General features: G+C 42.6%; 1 long non-coding RNA gene across 1 annotated transcript in view; it reads left to right on the top strand.

The window, feature by feature from the left end:
* The window catches only part of LOC114114534 (uncharacterized), a 76,352-nt gene extending 58,807 nt beyond the window's left edge, over positions 1 to 17,545 (top strand). The window contains exons 4-5 of the long non-coding RNA XR_003589189.3: positions 787 to 892; positions 7,177 to 17,545. This is a non-coding gene — a long non-coding RNA (uncharacterized LOC114114534). The remainder of the gene's footprint in view (positions 1 to 786; positions 893 to 7,176) is intronic.
* The last annotated feature ends 4,453 nt before the right edge of the window (positions 17,546 to 21,998 follow it).

The raw sequence follows: 21,998 nt of genomic DNA, 5'->3' as shown, positions 1-21,998 counted from the left end.
TTATTTTTCTAAATTCTGGCTGCGTATCAGCATAACCTATGGAACTTTTAAAAAAACCAATACCCAGGTACAATTCCGAAGATTCTGATTTAGTTCATCTGGGTAGAATCTTCTAGAAAGCCCCCTGGGTTTCTGAGTATCCACAATTGAGATGGGATGGTTTACAGAGAGTTTCTTCCCATCAGGTTCTTTAGTCAGAGCGAAACTGGTCTGTTGTGGATTTCACAAAAGTTCAGGCGATCTCTCTTTAGCACAACTTCAACTGATGCTCCAACTTGAAATTTCACCATGTGAGGAATTTATTGAGAGGAAAACACTGTGGAAGGATCATATTTATATTTTGTAACAGTTAATTTAAGCACTAATGGGCACTGGCACATGTAACTATATACCCAAAGCAAATATAACACGTTATGTGCATCCCTCCGCAGAATGCAGGGTGACAGGCATTATTGTGCTGTGACCCGCTGAAGTGACATCCCTTTAACTTGACTGCATATTTGGGGAAAGCCTGGAGATTGGCCTTCATCAAGTTAGGTTGGAAGACATCTTTAAGAGTGAGGGTGCTGTCTGAAAGACACAGGACACTCTGTCATGGCTCACAGCTCACCCTTCCTTTGTCCCTCCCCCCCTCCTTCCTTTCTCCTTTCTTTCTTTCTCTTTCTCCTTCTTCCTCGCTTTCTCCCTTGCCTTCTTTCATTTATCTGAAGCAAGATGAACATCATGTATATCAACCCTTGGCACTATAGCTTAAACTTAAAAATTTTTCTCCTTGCTGTTTTTCAGCTACTTCAAGCCTGCTAAGTTGCAGTTACAAGTTCAGAATTCTGTGCTGCATTCCCTTGGGTCCTAGAAGAACATCCACCCTGAGAAGGAAGTAGCCTAGCAGAGGGTAAGTGAAGGTGTTTGATACTTGGTATTCACCCAGGAGACAGCAGATTGCATGACTTAGTGATTGCAGAGCAATTAGAATAGTGCTTTGAATCCAGTGAGCTTTAGATAAATGTCTGTTAAACAGAGCAAAATAAATGTAGTGGAAAGCTGCTATTTTTGCTTCCCTATGTCACTCCATTTGGGTTTCATTTGGCCTTCCTTCCCCAATCAGTGAAATTCAAGTGGGACCAGAAATCCCAAAGCCTCCTTTTCCAGTCTTTCCTGCAGAGAGCAAGGCTTCCAGGACCAGGGCTGTAGTAAGACCTTTATGGGGGCCTTTTCAGCATTTTTGTTTTCAGTGACCCCTTCCTCCACAGAAAATGATAAAAATTACAGTTTATGACTGCTTTCGTATAAGTGAAGTGAAAGTTGCTCAGTTGTGTCTGACTCTTTGTGACCACCATCAACTGTACAGTCCATGGAGTTCTCCAGGCCAGAATACTGCAGTGGGTAGCCATTCCCTTCTCCAGGGGATCTTCCCAACCCAGGGATCGAACCCAGGTCTCCCACATTGCAGGCGGATTATTTACCAGCTGAGCCATCAGGGAAGCTGTCAGGGAAGCTTTTGTATAAAGATGGATATAATACAAGTTGTATTCATTATTATTATATTATGTTTTTCTTCTGATTAAAAAAAAATGTAAAACACTTTTGTGGCTCCTAAAAGTATCAAGAGCCCTAAGCACTGTGCCTTGTAGATAAGTTGAACTTGTCCTCTGGTCTCATAGTAAAGGCCTTTACTTTGACAGTTCTTTTCCTCTCTAGGACAATATGGGAGTGTTTTGTTTTGTTTTTGAATTTTGGGAGAGGGCAGATTTCATGGAGAAATTATAAGTCAAATTCAAAGCAGCTCAAATTCTTAAGTATCATTATGTCTGTGTGTGCCTATGAATTTCTGATTATACTTCACACATACACACATGACTGGTCTCTGATGGAAGGAGTTTGCAATCTGGTTGATAGGTCCTTAACTTATCCACATCCCAAACATTTTCCTATGAAGATCCAGACAGTAAATGCCATTCTAGTCCTATGCTATTATAATTATGGTCCTTTGACTGTAAGCAACTACCTTAAACTCTGCTTAACTTAGGTTTAAAAAAAGCAGTTTATTGGAAAGTTACTGGAGAATTCTCAGAACTAAGGAAAAACTTCATATCATTTTTTAAAAGATGTTATGCTACGTGGTATTTCAAAAGCCAGGGTGAGCAAACTGGGCTAAGTTAAAATGTGAAAGGAAGCCATTGGATGGATTTGGGGAGGGAAGTAGTGAAAGTGCTCTGAGTTACATTTTCATGCACGCCTGCAGCTGCTGTGCGGCCAGTGGATTGTAGACGTGTGCGGTGAGATTAGGAAAGTTTAGGAGACACATTTTGGTGGCCACATGAGGAATGATGGGGTTGTGCAATCATCAGTGGGAAATGTCCATGCAGAGAGCTAAGGATGGAGGCAGAGCAGATTTTCAAGACTGAGAAAGGAAAAGAGGTATCCAAATTCCTCCTAGAGGTTCCTATGCTTTTGACATGACAAACTGGTCAACAGTTATGCTACCTACCAATAAAAAAGACCAAAACACAGATTAAAAAAAACAAAAAAAACTGGACAAGAACCATATTTGAGAATGGTATCAAAATTATTGTGGTGGCAATTTGAGGTCCCAGTATATTCCCATATGGGAACGACAGGTCAAGAGGAGATACACGAATCTGGAGTTTCAGGAAAAGTCCAGGGAGGTCTCTTTTAAACTTGTATGCAGATGATATTTAAGGTGATGGATCTGAATGAATTTTCTAAGTTAAAGTTATAGATAGTAGAAGTAGGCCAAGACGGAGCTCTCAGGTGAGCCCACTCACATGTAAAGTTTCCTCAAGAGAGGCAGGTAGAAGGAAAGTTGAAGCAAGATAGCAGGCATGGTGTCCCAGCAACTCAGGGAAAATGCCTCAAACCTGCAGAGAAGTAAAGCCAGGAGAGAGAGAGGCTGCCTAGCCTCATTTGGGTGACCTTGACCAAGGCAGGCTGAAGACTGTGGTGGAAATAGAGCTCTTACTAGGATGAGCTGTTTCTGTCTTCATTCTACCTAGAACAATGGGGAGCAGAGAATGGGTGTTAACTGGAGGGGAGTTTGTATGCTGATGGCACTGATCCAGGAGAAAGGGAAATTGTGACGATTTAGCAAGACTGGAACCAAATCTTTGAAGAGACTAGAGGGCAGGAGATTCAAGTGTATAATCTGAACAATTGCCATTTAATGGGAAAGGGGTCTTCACCCTTATCAGAGACAGAGGGTGGAGAATAGGTAGGTCAGCAGATACAGTTGGGAAGGGATGAAAAAGCTCCTGGCTAATTGCTTTTTCAATAATGAGGCAAGTTCATCATCCAAGGGTGGGCGTGGTCATGATGTCAACGTATGAGGATAGACGGGTAGGAAGGAGTCGTTCGGGCAAATTTAAAAATGAACATGAAAAAGAAATGCATGTAAGGTGGCCTGGCTCTACTGAGTGTCCATCTGATTTATCGACGTGAAATATATGAGATTAGTCATGATGCTGGAGTTTTGTCTAGCAATGTTTAGTTGCACTGAAATAGTAGCTGTGGCTGCTACTATTAATAATAGTACTAGTTGATATATATTGAATGCTTAATATGTGTCAGACACTTTTTAAAAACACTTTACAAGTGCTTCCTTTACGATGTATGTACTATTACTATAGGCACAGAGAGGTTAAGTAAATTGTTCAAAGTCACACAGCAAGTAGGGGCTGGAGTCCATTACAGATCCAAGGAATTAGACTCCAAAGACCACATAATTCACACATCATGAAGCTGTTACCAGGAAAAACGGGGCATGGTGTATAAAGCAGCTAGCACAGTCCCCTGCCCATAGGAAAACCAGCATTAGCGAATATGATCTATTCCATAGAATTTTGGTAGTTTTTAAAAAGCTGAAATATGTGAATTCTGAGCCTAAATATATAAATGCTGGTGCCCAGCTGCTCTGCTCCCTCCCACCCCGACTAATCTGATTCTGCTGCAGCTGCTGCTGCTAAGTCGCTTCAGTCGTGTCCGACTCTGTGCGACCCTACCAGGCTCCCCTGTCCCTGGGATTCTCCAGGCAAGAATACTAAATTCTGTCGTTTGATTGCTGAGACTGTGTCTCCATGGGAGGTCACCAGGTGGCGCCACCAAAGAACAAGTCTTTGACTTACCTTCAGGTGCAGGTGGGCCCAGATGCAGGTGGTTACCTTGATAACCAAAAGAAGTGTTGTTGTAAGTAAAGGAATAGATAGATAGAGGGATGGAGTTGCATATATTTGGGCCAGCAAATAAAACAGAGTGTGTGTATCCACAGAAACTGTTATGGGATAGACAGGCAACAGGGCCAATGCAAATTTCTTGGGCTTGCAAGCTAAATAATGAGACAGAAATCTTGCCTATTCTTTCAAAGCCAAGCTACACTCCAAAACTGTTTAATTCACAGGTCAGACAACATTTCAAACAGTGGCATGGATGCGTCCTTATTTCCTTTACATGCCGCCAGCACGGGTAACTGACCCGCAGAGTTGTAACTCAGGAAGTCCTGCACTCCTGCCCCCACCTTCAGTCCCGCCCAGCCTCTCATTTGATAGCCATCTCTGGAGCTGCCAATTCCTTCCAAGGTCAACAAATGAAAACATCTAGTGTTCCAAGGAGTGTTGCCTCATCAGCAGATTATTCTGGGCATCTTCCTTTGTGCAGTACCTGCATTCCAGTCATTTCTCTCTGAATGGCGACAGCCAGCCACAGAAACAGCCCTGCATGCTTTTCTTATCTCTATTTCCCTCCAAACAGTGATGTAATAAGATTGAAATCTCTGCATGTTTACTGTATCATCACCAATAGCTCAATGACTCTATGATGTTCTGGAAAAAGGTATACATACAATTAAAATATAAGTAAAAAAAAAAAAAAAATTTTTAACCCAGAAAACTCCCAGCCTGCCACATTATCATGGTCTGTGGGTACATTTTCCAAGTTCATCCTCCCCCAACCCTGGCCATCTTCATGCCTTCCTATTGTTTCCTGGATCACCCCACTAGGACCATATGTATCTGCTTGTAGCCAGTGCAACTGAACTCCCCAAACACAGATTCCCATGAAAACTGAACAAAAGAGGAGGGAGAGGCAGAGCATGTTAAATGTCTCATTAGGCCTTCTGTCTGATTCTCATTAGATTCGCTGACTGCTTCTCATTAGGCCCATTGCCTCAACTTCTTTCAGGCTCTGAATATGTAGGCCAGTGCTTATTGTCATGGTTGGTCGAGAAGATCCATTTCATTTATTCATAAATTGAATGTGGCTTCTGAAAAGTCCCAGACAATGTCTTTTGGCAAATTTAAGACAGGCTTACTGTTCTCTGCTCTTTTTTTTTTTTTTTTTTTTTTTTTGAGCAATCCGAAGCAGGGTGGGCAGAAGAAATAATTTAAAAGACCCAGCGCGAAAACTTCAAACCCTGCTGCAGAACTGGGGCACACGGAGGTAATTCTTGCAGCCAAGAGGCTGGCCTGATGTGCAGACATCAGTAACGGGTGACATCATGGGCAAAGTCACAAATACCACTGGGTTCAGAAAGTAACCATTGTGGATATAACGAGATGCCCAGCGGGCAGGCTGTGGAAGAGGGTAGCTGTCAGAGCACATCAGTGAGCTGCAAGTTAGTCTTCCCTGACCTCTGGGGATGTTTGCCCATTGTGTTGAATTAAGAGCCAGATAATAACACAGAAAGTCACCACGCAGTTGAGTATTTCACAAGTTATGTGTGTAGTGCATTGCCCTTGTGAAAAGAAATCACTTGCATCTCAATGTGCTTCTGAATATAAATCAAGTGCTTGATCTTGAAACTGAGCAGGACCCAGTAGGGGCTCCTGGACTTGGAGAACCTTTCTGCTCAGCCTCCATGACCTTCCCTGAGTTCCAAAAGGAGGATTAGAACAGTTGCTAATCCAGGAAGGGAAGACTCTGCAGAGTCCTGGGAGGAGTAGCAAAGAAACAATAGTACAGCCCTGGGGCAGGGTCCTGGTTCCACCTCAAGGATTACTCATAACAAGACCTTTAAGCCCTTTTATTGAATTAAAAACCCAACAAATGGGACTTCCCCAGTGGCACAGTGGCGCAGTGGATAAGAATCCACCTGCCGAGGCAGGAGACATGGGTTCAGTTCCTGGTCCAGGAAGATTCCACATGCTGCAGAGGAACTAAGCCCGAGAGCTGCAAATCCTGATGCCCATACGGGTGCCTAGAGCCTGAGCACCACCACAAAGGGTAGCCCCTGCTCACCTTAACTAGAGAAAGCTCTTGAAAAAGCAATGAAGACTCAGCCGAAGGAAAAAAAAAAAAGAATCTGTCTTCCAGTGCAGGGGACACAGGTTCAATCCCTGGTTAGGGAACTAAGGAAAAAAATCGAACAAATGGAAGCTGTCAGCATTCTCCACCAGAGAAGAACTCCTGAGGCCAGACTAGAGGAATCAGAGAAGCTCACCAGAAGATTACAGAGTCAAGCGAGTCAAGTCAAGCGAAGTCGCTCAATCATGTCCAACTCTTTGTGACCCCTGTGGGCTGGAGCCCACCAGGCTCCTCTGTCCATGGGATTCTCCAGGCAAGAGTACTGGAGTGGGTTGCCATTTCCTTCTCCAGGGGATCTTCCCGACCCAGGGATCAAACCTGGGTCTCCTGCATTGCAGGCAGACGCGTTATCCTCTGAGCCACCAAAGATGAAAGGTTACAGAGGTGAGATTAAAGGAGGGCAGGCCCTGCACATACTCGAGTCTTATCAGCAACCCCACCTTGAACCTTGCCATAAAACTCCTCCCCAGACTCCACTGGGTTGGGACAAGAGTTTTGGGGAGTGGGAGACTACTGTGTCCTTCTTTGCCTGGCAAAGCAATAATAATAATTCTTTTATAAAGAATAATATTAACTAATAATAAAATAGAGTTAATTTTATTGGAGTTCCCTGGTGGCTCAGATGGTAAAGAATCTGCCCGCAATTCAGGAGACCTGGATTCAATCCCTGGGTCTGGAAGGTTCCCTGGAGGAGGAAATGGCAACCCACTCCAATATTCTTGCCTGGAAAAATTCCGCAGAGGAGCCTGGTGTGCTACAGTCCGTGGAGTCGCAGAGTCTGACACGAATGAGTGACTTTCACTTCACTTCACTAATAAAACGAATAATAATTCTTTTCTACTTCACCCAAAACTCTGTCTCCAGGATTTGATTTGGCAACAGGGTACAGAGGCTGAGCTGTCTTCCACTGGAAAGAAAGCTCCCAAGATATGGCAAGCTGGGAATACAACTTACAGATGACAAGATGTGTGTGATATCAGCGGACTTGGCCTTGATGGCCCCATAAAACTCATGTCTCCAGTGGGAGAGACAGAAATTGATGAACATTTTCTCCAAAAGTGGTAAACAAATGCGTTTGTTCTCTGTGTTCTCTCTGATCTTGTTTTCTGTCTCAATGTTTGAATTTCTCATTCGGTGAGCATGATATGGTCCCAAGATGGTTTTGAGTCATCTGGCACCTCAAATCAGAGAAATGATATTCCTAAGGAATTACTTAAAAAAATCTTTTTTTCTATTGGAGTATAGTTGATTTACAATGGTGTGTTAGTTTCTGCTGTACCACAAAGTAGATCAGTTACACGTATACATAGCCATTCTTTTAGATTCTTTTCCCATATAGGCCATTACAGAGTATTGAGTAGAGTTCCCTGTGCTATACAGTAGTTTTTTATTATTTATCTATTTTACATACTGAAGGGTGTATATGTCTGTCCCATTCTCCCAACTTATTCTTCCCACTCTATATCCCCTGGTAACTGTGAGTTTATTTTCCACATCTGTAACTTTATTGACTCTACTTCTTTTCAAAGTTCATTGGTACCTTTTTTTTTTTTTTTTCCAGTCTAGGAATTACCTTTTCCCCTCTGGACAGTCAAGTTCAAAGGAGGTAACCTTTAGAAAGTAAACACTTCCCCCTTAACTGAATGTGTGATGTGAATGTTAGCTAGAGATCTCTAGAGGAAAGTCAGACTACCCAAGAGAGACATTAATGAAATTAATTATCACCCTAAAATTGGACACCTTTTTCCTGCCCCGTGCCTGCACGTAGAGGGCAGAGCAGAGGGCAGAGAAGAGGTGCCTCTGTATGAAACCTTCTCCCAGTCAGGAAGTGAAGCGGGTATTCCCTAAGGAGGGAGGCGGGCGATGACTCAGTGAGGAGGCAGCGGGTGTGGTTCCTTTCAGACAAGCTCCAGCTGCTCCATAAGCCGGAAAGACATGGTCACTTCTCCTTTGTGGGTTTTGCCCGAATTTGCAATGTCCCATTTTTGAGATAAAACTGGAATCCTGTTTTTATCCTATGCCATATGAAGAATTTCCATCTCAGGACATGGCCATATCAATGAAGTTACATAGTTTTAAGGTTATTTATTGCCTTTGTATCAAAGTATGTGGCCAGTTGTAGAGGACCTACATGGACTTTAGAGAATAGAAATTTCTGCTATGAAAGGGCATGGCCATTCCAAAGATGCTTCTTTGAAAGTTTTTCTTTTTTCCTCCTCCTCCAACATTGACTTCTAAATGAGTATCAGCATCCTCAGTGAGCCAATCTCATCTTGCTGTGAGCACTCTTGCTTTGGAGGATTTGACTTCTGAGCAGATTCCTTTTAGGGAATCTGTATCCCAGACTGTGCTCATTCACAACATTCCCAAACAAAAAACTGTTTTTCTCTCAACTGGCTCAATGTATCACGAAGTCCTTCTAAGATGGCAGGTCTCTGTGCATTAATGTCTGAAAGAGAGATTCTTATTGGTGTCATGATTGTGGGGGTGACGTAAAAATTTTGGCTCCAAAGCTCTTTAGCAAAAATCCCAGTTCAGAGACCGGCTAGAACAATGGGCTGAAAATGATCTTGGCCTTTCAAAGTGCTTTATCCTATCCAAAGTTCCAGTTTGAGAACATGATCTCCCAGAAAGTATTTCTTTTATTGCCAACCACAGAGAATCACTGACAAAACTAATTAAAGAATTTGAACCTCATTCTGTCTTTCGTTAGCTGACCCTCAACCAGGGGCTGGACTCAAAACAAAGACGCTCTGAACCAACAAGATATAGAATGTGAGGCTCTCACCAGGGTAAAGAGGGCTGCACGCTCTCATTCTCTGCTTAGAAAGAGCTACTTGAGAGCAAAATACCTCATCTTTCCACCCTGCCCACTTTTTTTTACAATGGAAAACGCATTGGGTTGCCATCAGAAACAATAAAGTTTGAAGTTCCTAAAAGTCATTCACTTATTGGACTGGACTTTCCACCATTTTCTTGAATTCCAGGAGCCAGGTCAAGACAGTGAGTTCTCATGGAAAATTAAGCACTTTTACAAAGGTGCTTAAAGAATATGCTTGTTTCAGGTTTCAGATTCTCAAGGGGATCATAGTGGGTCTTTGATTCCAGGCTTAAGTCAATGAATAGACTTCTAGATATGAATGGACTTAGACTGATGCTGAAGCTGAAACTCCAATACTTTGGCCACCTCATGCGAAGAGTTGACTCATTGGAAAAGACCGTGATGCTGGGAGGGATTCGGGGCAGGAGGAGAAGGGGACGACAGAGGATAAGATGGCTGGATGGCATCACCGACTCGATGGACATGAGTTTGAGTAGACTCTGGGAGTTGGTGATGGACAGGGAGGCCTGGCGTGCTGTAATTCATGGGGTTGCAAAGAGTTGGGCATGACTGAGTGGCTGAACTGAACTGACTGATGTAGAATCTGACCAGTCTACTGAAAATCTCCTGCTTCCAAATTTCTGGTCTTATCCTGGATATTTACCTTTCCTGCTCTTTAATTTTTTTTTTTCCCCTAGATATTAAGATTTCATAGTTTGGCAGTCATAGGAATGATCACATGGAATGGCATTTATTGATTATCTTGGCTGTTTGAAGAATGACTATTTTAAGATTGTGGAATGATTTCTGAAAGTTACATAGTCATCCACTGAGGTGAAGGGATCCATTCTAAATTGCGTCTTTATGAATTTGTTAGACTGTTGCCATAAATTTAAAGAAGAGGGGCCTCAGGTAGCTTCTGGGAAAAAAAATATTTTACTGATCTGGAAAAATATTAGGCTTAGAGATTCATAATTTAGGCTTGCTGCTGCTAAGTCGCTTCAGTCGTGTCCGACTCTGTGTGATCCCATAGACGGCGGCCCACCAGGCTCCTCCATCCCTGGGATTCTCCAGGCAAGAATACTGGAGTGGGTTGCCATTTCCTTCTCCAATGCATGAAAGTGAAAAGTGAAAGTGAAATCGCTCAGTTGTGTCCAACTCCTAGTGACCCCACGGACTGCAGCCCACCGGGCTCCTCTGTCCATGGGATTCTCCAGGCAAGAGTACTGGAGTGGGGGTGCCACTGCCCTCTCCAATTTAGGCTTAAAGAGCAGAAAAACAAATATTATTTCATTTTCAAATGTATTTACTTTTCCATTTTAACTTTGGTGACAATAAAACAAAGATTTTGGTGCAAGAGCCATCACATAAAAATAAACGCGGGGAGGCTCCTGTCTCGAGTTGTGCACTAACCAGACTTACTGTTATTCTACCGTTTGTAGAATAACATACTGTATTCTACCGTCTGTGCAATCTGGTTTGATCACTAGAGATTGCTCTCATTGAAAAAGGCTTTTCTAAAAGTATTTTACATCAAGTGAAGGCCTCCTTAATCCAGAATAAAGCTGAGTATATACAAGAGTGACTAAATATAAACAGAGGTCAACTCAAGCATGTGCTCAGAATGGAGGCTCTTGCGCTGCTTTAAGTCTGGCTGAAGCATCCTTCCTGCTGTGTGCACGCCTTAGGCCGTCACCCAGAGAACCAGATGCAATGCTTTGGCATGTCATCTAATCCCTTCACTCTGGAGACCTAGCCTTCAATGCCAGATAGATTCTCTTGCAAATGGCCAAATACTTGACTTTGAACTTTTAGGGAAAGATTTAATATGGGGGTGATCAATGAGTGAAACTACATTATGCAATCCCAGAAGTATGCAAAAAGTAAGGAAAAGAAAAGGGAAATTAACATTCTTGGGTTATTTGACCAAGAGAGCATGAAAATTGCTTTCAATAAAAAACTCTATGACAAGGGGGTCTTGAAGCAACTACAACTGAAAAGCCAAAGAAAACTGAAATAGCTGTATGTATTTTTTTTTTAAAATCTGTGTTCAATTGTGCTATGTAGAAGCCACTATTTTCTCCTCCCTTAACAAAATCTTGGGTGTATTCCATAACTTCCTGGTCACATTTGGTAATTAAAACTTAGTGTGGCTTAATTTAAACCCTTAATTGCATATCCAATTTACAGCTAGTGCTGTGACTCTGACTGTTTAGAAAGAGGATCGGGGCCAGGATCTGGCTTTGGATCAATGCTGTCCTGTTCCTCCTCTAGACCCCACTACTTGGAGCCTGGAGGAGAGCTGGGGGACTTAAGAAGCCTTCCTTAACTGTCTGCTTGTTTCTGGAAGGGAGGTACTGCTGGACTTTATTCTGATTTTTCCTGATTCCACCTACTACTTGTGTTTCCCCATAGGTGTTCTATGGGGATTTTTAAGTTTCCCACACCCTCCCCAATTCAGCCTCATCTGCCATTAGTTCTCCGTGCACATCCCAGACCCTGACTTGGTGGCTCCTGAAGGAATCCCCTGGCTCCAGCATCCAGCTCCTCCACTAATATCTGGCTCCCATAGGTGGAGCCAGTGAAAGGCTAGGGTCCTCTTTCACATCATTCAAGCATGGAAGAAAACTAGGTAGGCTAGAGATCGTCCTGCCCTTCCTAGATATTTCTATCATAGTCCCTCCAAGTGCTGATACTCATGCCTTCAGAAATTTCTAGACTGAATGAAGGTCACAGGTTGCATATTCCTACAAGCTTTGCCACACCTCAGGGCTCACGCATCAAGCTCTCCTAAGAACTCTGGCATTCACCCCTCTAGGGAAACGTCCTAGGGAGGGTCTGACAGCTTCGGGAGTTCAGAAGACCTCCAACTAAAGAATGAGATGCCAACTGCCCTTTAATGCAAGTATCCCAGTCATTACAAATGATTCTTCTGGAGCCCCCTCACTTTGTTTTGGAAGAGGAAACACTCTTCTCGGCTCCTTGAGAGCAGACTGGTACCAGGGTACTGAATTTCCCACATGGCCCTGACTAAGCTCTCTTCTCTAGCAGGGGAGGGAGGGCCTGGTAGGATAGTGCTTGATGGCAGCGGGACCATCTTGCTGCTTCTCAGACACCCTAAAGGGTAGTGTCTGGTCCTCATGTATGATGACGTCTTATGGGTCTTGTTAAAATAGAAAGATACCTCTGATTCCAATGGTATTAAATATCTTGTTATACTGGCAAAATTGGACATGACTTACAAGTTACTTTTATGAGAGGAAATGCGGTTCCAAAAAAATGCAAGTTCTGCAGTAAGTAAGGGACAATTGAATGAGAGATTATATTTCATACAGCCCGTTTTCACCAGTCTTAAAATAACTTTTATATGTAGGGCTCAAAGAATGAGCATTTTCTTCATGAAAATTAGAGGAAGGAGACCGAGCTGAGCTCAGTTTCCCAGATCACAGGCAATGAGCCACGGGACAGATCAAGATCGAGTCATGGAGTATATGTTGTATCGCACACCACTTGTTTAGAATCCTTTTGGGAATTCAGCTACTAACTTAAAGCCTGAAGACCTCTGGGTCATCTGTGTATCCACTCTTCATCCTTCTGCCCATCCATCGGTCCATCTCAGTGCTGATGGTCCATCTTGCTGCTGCTGCTGCTAAGTCACTTCAGTCGTGTCCGACTCTGTGCGACCCCATAGGACGGCAGCCCACCAGGCTCCCCATCCCTGGGATTCTCCAGGCAAGACAGTGTCTTGATAGTTATCAATTAAACTGTTATAGCACAGTGTTTAATTATGTGGTCCTAGAAGGTCAATTGCAGCAGAATCATCTGGAGTATTAACAAGTACCCCAGATAAATCCAATTAAAGTTTGGGAAACTAATGAGAAATTCAAGTTTGTGAAACTCTGGGCTACACTGAAAACTATGGTATTCTCACCAATGAAATCAGTGGTGAGTCTTCTTAGTGACATTTCCCAGGCCTGAATAACCTCATGAAGAACTCTCCCTTGAGACCTAGTCCAACATGTTTTATTCACATACAAACTTTAATGTGTATATCTAACTAAAGTGAGTCTGCAAGTGTTTGCTCAGTATGTGAAAGGCTTTTTTTTTTTTAAGTTCAGAGAGTTCAAATCAAAAGTAAGCTAACTTCCTGTCTGATCTCCTTATAGCACCTAATAGCAAGGACTTCTCACCATCTGAAATTATCGTTTACTTATTTGTTTTCAGTTCATTGTCCACCTTTGCACTGAAGGTAAATTCTTTGATATTAAGAATCTTGCCTGTTTGTTCACTATGATCCCAATACCTGGATTAGAACCCAGCATATAAGAAGCCTGCAGTTAGCTTTTGTTACTGACTCAAAAAGCTATGTAAATATACATGAGTAAAAGTGGAAACAGTGGCTGACTTTATTTTTCTGGGCTCCAAAATCACTGCAGATGGCGATTGCAGCCATGAAATTAAAAGACGTTTACTCCTTGGAAGGAAAGTTATGACCAACCTAGACAGCATATTCAAAAGCAGAGACATTACTTTGCCAACAAAGGTCCATCTAGTCAAGGCTATGGTTTTTCCAGTAGTCATGTATGGATGTCAGAGATGGACTATAAAGAAAGCTGAGTGCCGAAGAATTGATGCTTTTGAACTGTCGTGTTGGAGAAGACTCTTGAGAGTCCCTTGAACTGCATGGAGATCCAACCAGTCCATCCTAAAGGAGATTAGTCCTGGGTGTTCATTAGAAGGACTGATGTTGAAGCTGAAACTTCAATACTTTGGCTGACTCATTTGAAAAGACCCTGATGCTGGGAAAGATTGAGGGCAGGAGGAGAAGGGGACAACAGAGGATGAGATGGTTGGATGGCATCACCAATTCAATGGACATGAGTTTGGGTGAACTCCAGGAGTTGGTGATGGACAGGGAGGCCTGGCATGCTGCGGTTCATGGGGTTGCAAAGAGTTGGACACAATGGAGCAACTGAACTGACTGAAAACACACATTTTGCTAAAATAATCAGAATGCACTGAAGTGGACTAGGAGGTCACAGAGGACTAATGAGTGGATGGGGTTAATTTTGGAAATATTTCTAGAGGTACCAATCTTGAGCTGAAATCTGAAAATACTTCTGAAAGGTGTCAAGAATGGAAAGTAGAAACTCTCTCCTCATCTATGTTCAGACAGAGGCCTTGAGGCAGAAATTGAGAAATGGGTTCTGAAAAATCAGAAGCCCAGCTTCACTGGAGCAGAGAAACCCTGGAGAGAAAGAACACGTGAGAGGGGCACTGAGGTGGGGCAGGTGGAGGGGAGTTGAAATCAATGGTCAGAAGTTTCTATTTAGTCCAGATGGTAATAGAAGGCCACTGGAGGGCCATGTTTACACATTTTCAAAATCCAATTAGGATACCACATGTTTTTATGGTCTAATCACCCATTTTGGACCCATTAAATAAATTAGTTGAAAGAGAAAAACAAAGGGAAAAATAAAACGATGTGTCATTCAAGAGCATTAGGAAATCATGGGATAAAAGTGCGAAGTTGGAATGTTTGACCTGGAACCAAATTAATCCAAATGTGATCTTGATGACTGAGTCTCCAAATGAACCAGGTGCATGCTGATGTTTGAAAATATGAATGGATAAGAAGAAGAGGAAAAAGAAAAAAGATGGTGGTTTGGGGGTGAAAAATAGGCATCTCTCTTTCTTTGGATGGTTTAGACATCCCCCAGCTGAGGGTGGAAGGTTGGGCTCAGCTGATTTCTCATGCTCCATTCCAAGCTCTAGAGTCTAACTGTTCTGTAAGAGCACTGGTTGAGATGCAGGAGGAGGAAGCAGCTGTTGGGGAGGAATTCCCTCTGGAGATTAAGGAAAGCCAGCCATCCAGATGGGCTCAGACAGAGAGAGGAGGATGGAGAGAAAGCAGCCTCAGGAAGAGCCTAGGACTGTGGTACCTACTATCCATCCTTTCCTCTGCCTTCGCCACAAATTAGAACCTACAGAAAACAGTGTGTAATGACCCAACAAGAATGGGAAGACAGAGAGAAGGCTGTTTTCTTGAGACGGTTACCATCCTTGTTTTCCTGTGCTAAGACAACTTTATGGTTTAGAACCCCATGACTCAAAGTGTGGTTCCCCCGTGGGGGCACCCACAACCCCCAGGGCCTTGTGAGAAATATGGAGACTTAGACCTCACCCCGGGGTTACTAAGGAAGAATCTGCGCTTTCACAATCTTCCCCATGTGATTCATAAGCATGTTAAAGTTTGAAAAGCACTGTGTTAGAGGATCTGGAGCAAGCTAGATAAGATAAAATGAGAGGTGAGGAAAGTGAGTGAATTGTAATCCTGTGGGACAGGAAGCAAAGTAAGTGGTCCCACCACCGCCTCCCTGTCCCAATTAAACTTGGACAGGTTACGGGAACTGCTCCAGACCCACCCACATATATCCAACCACGGAGACTCGGACTCACAGATGTACGCTTGTGTACACAAACACAAGTCGCTGGGAATTGCATCGGTGGGAGAATTTCTGCTCTTTCCAACCTCAGATCAGCTAGTTTTGTTCTTTACAATGTGACTTCAGAGCTACTGTCTCTTCCCTACATTACACCCAGCTCCTTTCATCAATTATATTTTATGTTCTTTCCCTGTTTTCCTTCATACTTCACTCTGGTCTCTTTCTTGAGTGCAGCCCCAGGTCAACCAATAACCGGCGAGGCCAAATCAAGACAGTTAGAACCGTAGTTATTTGCCATTCAGCTGGAAAAATAATGATTCCCCAGCTTCTCAAGTGTGGAAATTTCCCGGAACCAGCCTCTTTCCAGGGCCTAGGGACCCTCCCGCGTTAGCTCCAGTGAACTTTCCCTCACTCGTAAGTGTTTACTTACACTCCTCTTGAGGGTCCAGACTTGCTGAGCTCACACTCCAGTGTGTTTCTTCCCATCACCTCAAAAGTTCCTTATTGCCTTTCTGTCTCTGTAAAGGGGAGGGCATTAGCCTGACTTAGGGCAGCAGTTTGACACTGTTCCATGACTCTGTGGCCCTGGTCAAGCTCGTCAGTCTTCAGGAGCTGCAAATCCCTTACCTGTGAATGGGAATAATAATATATGCACAGCTGCTGTTATTATTTGAAATTTGTCATTATCAAAGAGGCCATGTAACCTAATGTTCTCAGCATGGTACCTGCACGTAGCAAGTACTTAAAAAATGATAAATGACATCAATCCAGGGACTTTGATGATAAATTCATTAGATAATCATTACTTGTAAGAAGCATGAGTCTATCCAAATGCCTCATTTACATTGCGATTACTTCGATTCTCTCTAGGCAGGGTTATGCTGAGATTTATGCAGGTTTTAGGTAAGAAGATTGTCTATTCAATTACGCTAATCTTATACCCAGAGAAATTAAAATAAAAATGAAATAAGGCAAAAGTATTCAAAATCAGGAAACATATCCTGATTAAGCTATAGGTGTACTTTTGGACTCTCAGGATCTATGACAAAAATTCTAAATAAAAGGCAAAAGAACTTGACCTTGTTTAAGTATTTCCACATTCAGAAAGCTTGTATATATCTGTATGAATTGCGTGGCTGCCAGCACACTAAGGCCATCTGCAAGCCAGCATCAGTAGTCCAAGTAAAGAATGTCTGATAAAATCTTATACTGAGATTTTTATTTTAACTAAAAGTCACTTCTGTGATTGCAGAAAGTTTTGTCCCACGCAATCGACTGTGCTGTTTTAGAACAATGATAAACACAAATGGCATTTCACTTCAAACTGCGGAAATACTGCATGATTTCTGCTCCTTTGGCTGACCAGCCATTTATCACAGGTCATTTACATAGGGCCGGACGGCTTGGTAAACTAATCACTCAGCTCCTTCATGTGGTACTGTGTTCTTCTTAGTACATGATGTGAAATTAGTTTGATGATTTCAGTTCCTCCTCTTGGGATCCACAATCCTGTTCATAGACAAACCAAAAACAATTTGGCTGAACCTACCAGTCTGGGCTTCCATCAGGGGATGATAGTGTCTCTATGCTGGATTCACGGACAGTTACTCAACTTTGACTTCTGAGAGGATGCTTTGGCTGAGGACAGAGATAAAAATACAGTAATTTATAAAGAAAAAGGTGATGTCTATGTGTGCATAGGTGTACATATGCATGTATTATTTTAGAACTTTGAGACAAGTTTTTATTTTTGTAATTTATTTTTCATTGTAGTATAATTGCTTTACAATATTGTGTTTGTTTCTGTTGTACAACAGCATGAGTCAGCTGTAAGGATACACATGTCTCCTCCCTCTTGAACCTCCCTCCCACTCCCATCTCAACCTTCTAGGTGATCAAAGTTTTTATTTTTGCTTTATATCTATCACAGTGTTTGAAACTTAAAGAAATGAATTTTTTCTTCAAATTTGGATGTGTATATAAATATCATTTGTCTGGACTGAGCACACTCACTGCCATGGCTTCTTGGTCTCCATCTGCTCTGAAATCATTGGACTTTGTCTGTCTGTACACATGTGTAGATGTGTGACTTCACGAGTGTGTGTGTGTGTGTGTGTGTGTGTGTGTGGCTGTGGTGGTGTGCTAATGCAGGAGGGCAAACATTTTAAAGAGCTACTTAATAAAATTTTGATCATGATGTATTTTAGCAGTTTTGAAAAAAAGAGAACCATTCCTTCAGTTTTTATCCACTGGTTTATCTTCCTAATCTTCACCGCAGTATTTCTTGTCTCACACATTCTTCCCAAACTTTGCAACTTTTCCACAAAAGGTGGGGTTTAAATCCGCTGTCTTTGAAACTGTGCCTTTGGTAACTACCCTGATAAATAAAATATTGTGGACTTGAGGCTACGTGCCTTCTGAGGCTCGGCCATAAAGAGGCTGTAGTGTCTCTCTCTCTCTTGGTCTCTCCCACATGTGTTGGGAGCTCTGAGCTGATAGGTAAGAAGTATACCTTCCCTGAAGCAGCCATGATGGAGGCAACCTGAGGAGAGAGCACATCATAGAGGGAGTTGTGCCTGAGAAGCTCAGGGGTCCAGCTCCCAGTTCTCTGAGTCTTCTTGGCTGAGGCTGTGAACTTGCGTGGGGTCAAGGGAGCTTTCAGAAGACCCCACACCCCACCCTCATGCTCCCCTCACCTGAGCCAAGTACAGCCAGGTTTGAGACCCCATAGTTGAGATGGAGTGATCCAGATGGGCAGTGATAAATTGTCCCCTCAAACCATATCCAAATCGCTGATCTGTAAAATATGTGGAACCAAATTTTAAATCAACTCAAAGACAAACCAAGACATCTGACTGAATCCACTAACCTGGGCTTACACAGGAGGGCTGGTGTGACTTGATGTTGGTTTGGTGAAAGTCAGTGGCTTCTGAGAAGGAGGCTTGGCCTAGAGAAGCAGATTTTTTTTTTTTTTAAACTGTGCATAATAACATTGTGCTAATTCAGTTTCCTGGTTTTAATAGTGAAATTGAGTTACATAAAATGAAGACACTGAGGCAAACTGCATGAAGGGTACATGGGATTGCTCTATGAATTTTTCCAACTGCATGTGAATCTAATTATTTTAAAAAAATCTTAAGTGGTAAATATGAGTACATTTGTGTGTGTGTGTTGGGGTGGGGTGGAGGATGTGGTGAATGGATTGATTTGGAATGGTAAACATTCTGGTGGAACTTCTGGTGACTCAATAAAAGTTTGATCATCATGTATGGTAGCTACTTGAAAACAAAAAAGAAACATCAAATTTAGATATTTTTATTAATTCATTCATTGCCACCCCCTCAGTCTCATGTCAAATTTAAGAAGTGAGAAAGGACATTTTACTTTTCGATTAACTCATGTGAGGTCCATACGGGAAAACCATTAAATGTGTTAGTAAAATGGATCTGAAGACTGGAAAAGAATCCCCACCTCTCAGGGTGGGTTCCAGGTTCTTCCAGGCTACTGAAAGGACTTGGAGATGTGACTGCCAGGCTGGAGCCGATGATCTCTGAAGAGAAAAGCTACCAAAGTTGGCCTTCATCCCAGGAATCAGTTTGAACCAATGACTGAAGAGATGATTTTTTCAACAAGGGAAAAGGAAATAAGGCAGAGTTGCACAGCCACACAGCCTCCCTAAGAAAACTGTTCCTCACCTTTCTGAATTCCCTTTCTGGTTTATTAGATTGATTTTACTGGTAGTTGGAGGAAGGTGGCAGACATAATGCATTAGAGGTCTGACACAGAATTCACAGGACCCATAGAGCAGGTGGGAGAAATTGGGAAAGCAAATGAAAATGTATAATATACAATTAGTCACTGTATGGAGTGTACTGGAAATCTATTCATTTCCCAATAACATACCTAAGAATTGTGCTTTTATAAAATTAAAAAAAATTGTTTTCATTTTTGGCCTCACGGTTTGCAGGATCTTTGTTGCCCGACCAGGGGTTGAACCAGGGCCAGCTGCAGTAGAAGCATGGAGTCCTAACCACTGGACTGTCAGGGAATTCCCAGAATTGTTGCTTTAAAAAACAAAAAGGTATCATTGCAGGCAGAGCCTTTTAATTGAAGGAGAGAGAATTACAGGCAGGAGATACTGCTATGGATCCTAAACATTGAGAAGACTTTTTCTCCGCAACAGTCTGATGGTCATTGAAGGAGTCAGGAGTGAAAAGATGGACTATAAATTCGAGATGGAGTTCAAATAATAGGCTCTTGTCTCAGAAAGAAGACCGATTAATTGATAGTGGCGTGAATGGAGGGTTTTTAGTTTGCATGGGTCGATGGCGTGTACACACTTGTGTGTGTGTGTGTGTGTGTGTGTGTCTGTGTGTGTGTGTCTGTGTGTGTGCAGGTGTACATGCTGATTTTAAGCGATTGACGCAGTGAAATAAATTAGTGTAGATTGCTGGAAATGGTTGTGACCAGACACTTTCAAACTTTGCTGATCATTAGAGCCTGTAGTGTTTTTTAAAGTGTAGATTCCCAGGCCTGACTCCAGACCTCATGAGTCAGAATCTTTGAAAGCAGAGCCCTAAATTCTAGATTTTTAAGTTCTCCCCAGGTGATTCTTTATATCACTCAGCTTTGGAGAACTAGGTAGGAATGAATGGATGTTTCAGTTTCCCATCCTTCAGGTGACACTGGCATTTAGCCATTTCTATTCAACCACGCTGAGGTAACAAGACTGTCCATGGGCAGTTCCTGATGGAGCCTTCCAGACAATGAACTCCGGAGACAACAGCAGACCTGGTGTGAACTCTCCACCGTGTGGGAAACATAGTCACAGAGACTTTGTTACCAGATTTGTCTATTTTAACTCAAGAATCCGTTTACACATATCCCCCTAAATCTCTTTCCTGCTTCCTTCCTTGGCACAAAAGGTCCCCAGGCTCTGTGTGGCAGTAGGGGTTGGGGTGTGCCAGGAGGGATGTCCTCAGGAAAGACCCCCTCCTCTGCCCGATGTCTGCATCCAGTTAGATTGGCTTCAAAGATCTGGTGTCTTAGGGAGTCCTCCAGACCAGGAGCGCTTGTTGTTAAAAGGAATGGGTGCTCGTAAAATTGGTTCTTTATGAAAACACCCTGCCTGGCCTGAATGACAAAGGGAAAAGGGCTTTACTCAAAAATGGATTCTTCTCAGTCTTGTGATCAGCAGAGAGTTTTATCTTGATTGTCTCCTTCTCATTCAGGGAGGGTTAACTTCTATTCCTTATAAGCCCCAAACCTGAATGGTTTGACAAGGTTAACTTTTTCTTCCCACCCATCTCAATGTACTGGAGCCCACTTGGGTTTGTGTTCTGCAGGGTTACTCAAAGACCCAGCATCCTTCCTTCTTGTTGTTTTGCCACTTTCCAGGGTCTCAGACTACTCCACTCAAGTCTTTGCATTAGGCCAGCATGTGAGGAATGAGGAAATAATATGGAAAATCCAAGGGAGGTTTGTTGTGGTTACAGAATAGGAATTTTGTGAGCTAGAACTCAGGTTAATGGCCTCACTAACTGCAAGGGAGACTATTAAATGTGGGCTAGCTATATCCTTAGGTAAAAGTAGAAACAGGCTTTGGTGAACACACAGTCTTTGCCACCATCTCTTTGACAGCTTTGAAAATATGATGTGATGAGAATATATTTATCTGTGTGGTTTCCCTCCCCCACACCCATAAGCCCCAGCTACTCATGAGAAAAACATCACACCAATCCCCACTGAGGAATAGTCTACAGAATGCCTGAGGACACTCCTCAAAGCTGCCAGAGTCAGTCATCAGACACAAAGTCTGAGGAACTGTCACGACCCAGAGGAGCCCAAAAAAACCTGTAAGTAAATATAATGTGGTGTCCTGGGAAAGGGAAAAGGGTTTTAAATAGAAAGGAAGGGAATTTGAGTACACTAGGGACTCTGATGAATAACAAGGTATCAATACTTGTTCATTAGTTGTGAAAAGTGTGTCATAGTAGTGCAAGATGATAATAATAGTGGAATCTGGGCTTGGGGCACGTGGGGACTCTCTGTACCACTTTCACAACTTTTCTATAAAACTAAAACTGTTTCAAACTTTTTGAAAGGTTAAAATTTTTTATAAGTGAAGTGCCCTGAAATCCTACTATAGCTGTTTTCCTGCCAGAGCCATGAAAAACCACTTTGTCTACTGAGAAATGATTACTCTGGTCTCTCCATTAAACTCATTTATTTAACTTATACCTGTTCCTTCTGCCTTTCCTAACCTCCAGGTGGTCATTTCTCAAGAACAATTCTTAATACCATGCTTCATGCTCCTCTAAGACCATGGACCAAAACAATAAATAATGTAAAAAATTAAAAGCTCTAATATTTCTGTTTTAAAACACACAGATACATCCTTGGACACACTTGTGTACACA

The sequence above is a fragment of the Ovis aries genome, chromosome 4 (assembly GCF_016772045.2).
Source record: "Ovis aries strain OAR_USU_Benz2616 breed Rambouillet chromosome 4, ARS-UI_Ramb_v3.0, whole genome shotgun sequence".
NCBI classification, from domain to species: Eukaryota; Metazoa; Chordata; class Mammalia; order Artiodactyla; family Bovidae; genus Ovis; species Ovis aries.
The sequence above is the reverse complement of the archived record's forward strand: the minus strand, read 5'-3'. Positions and strand labels throughout refer to the sequence as shown.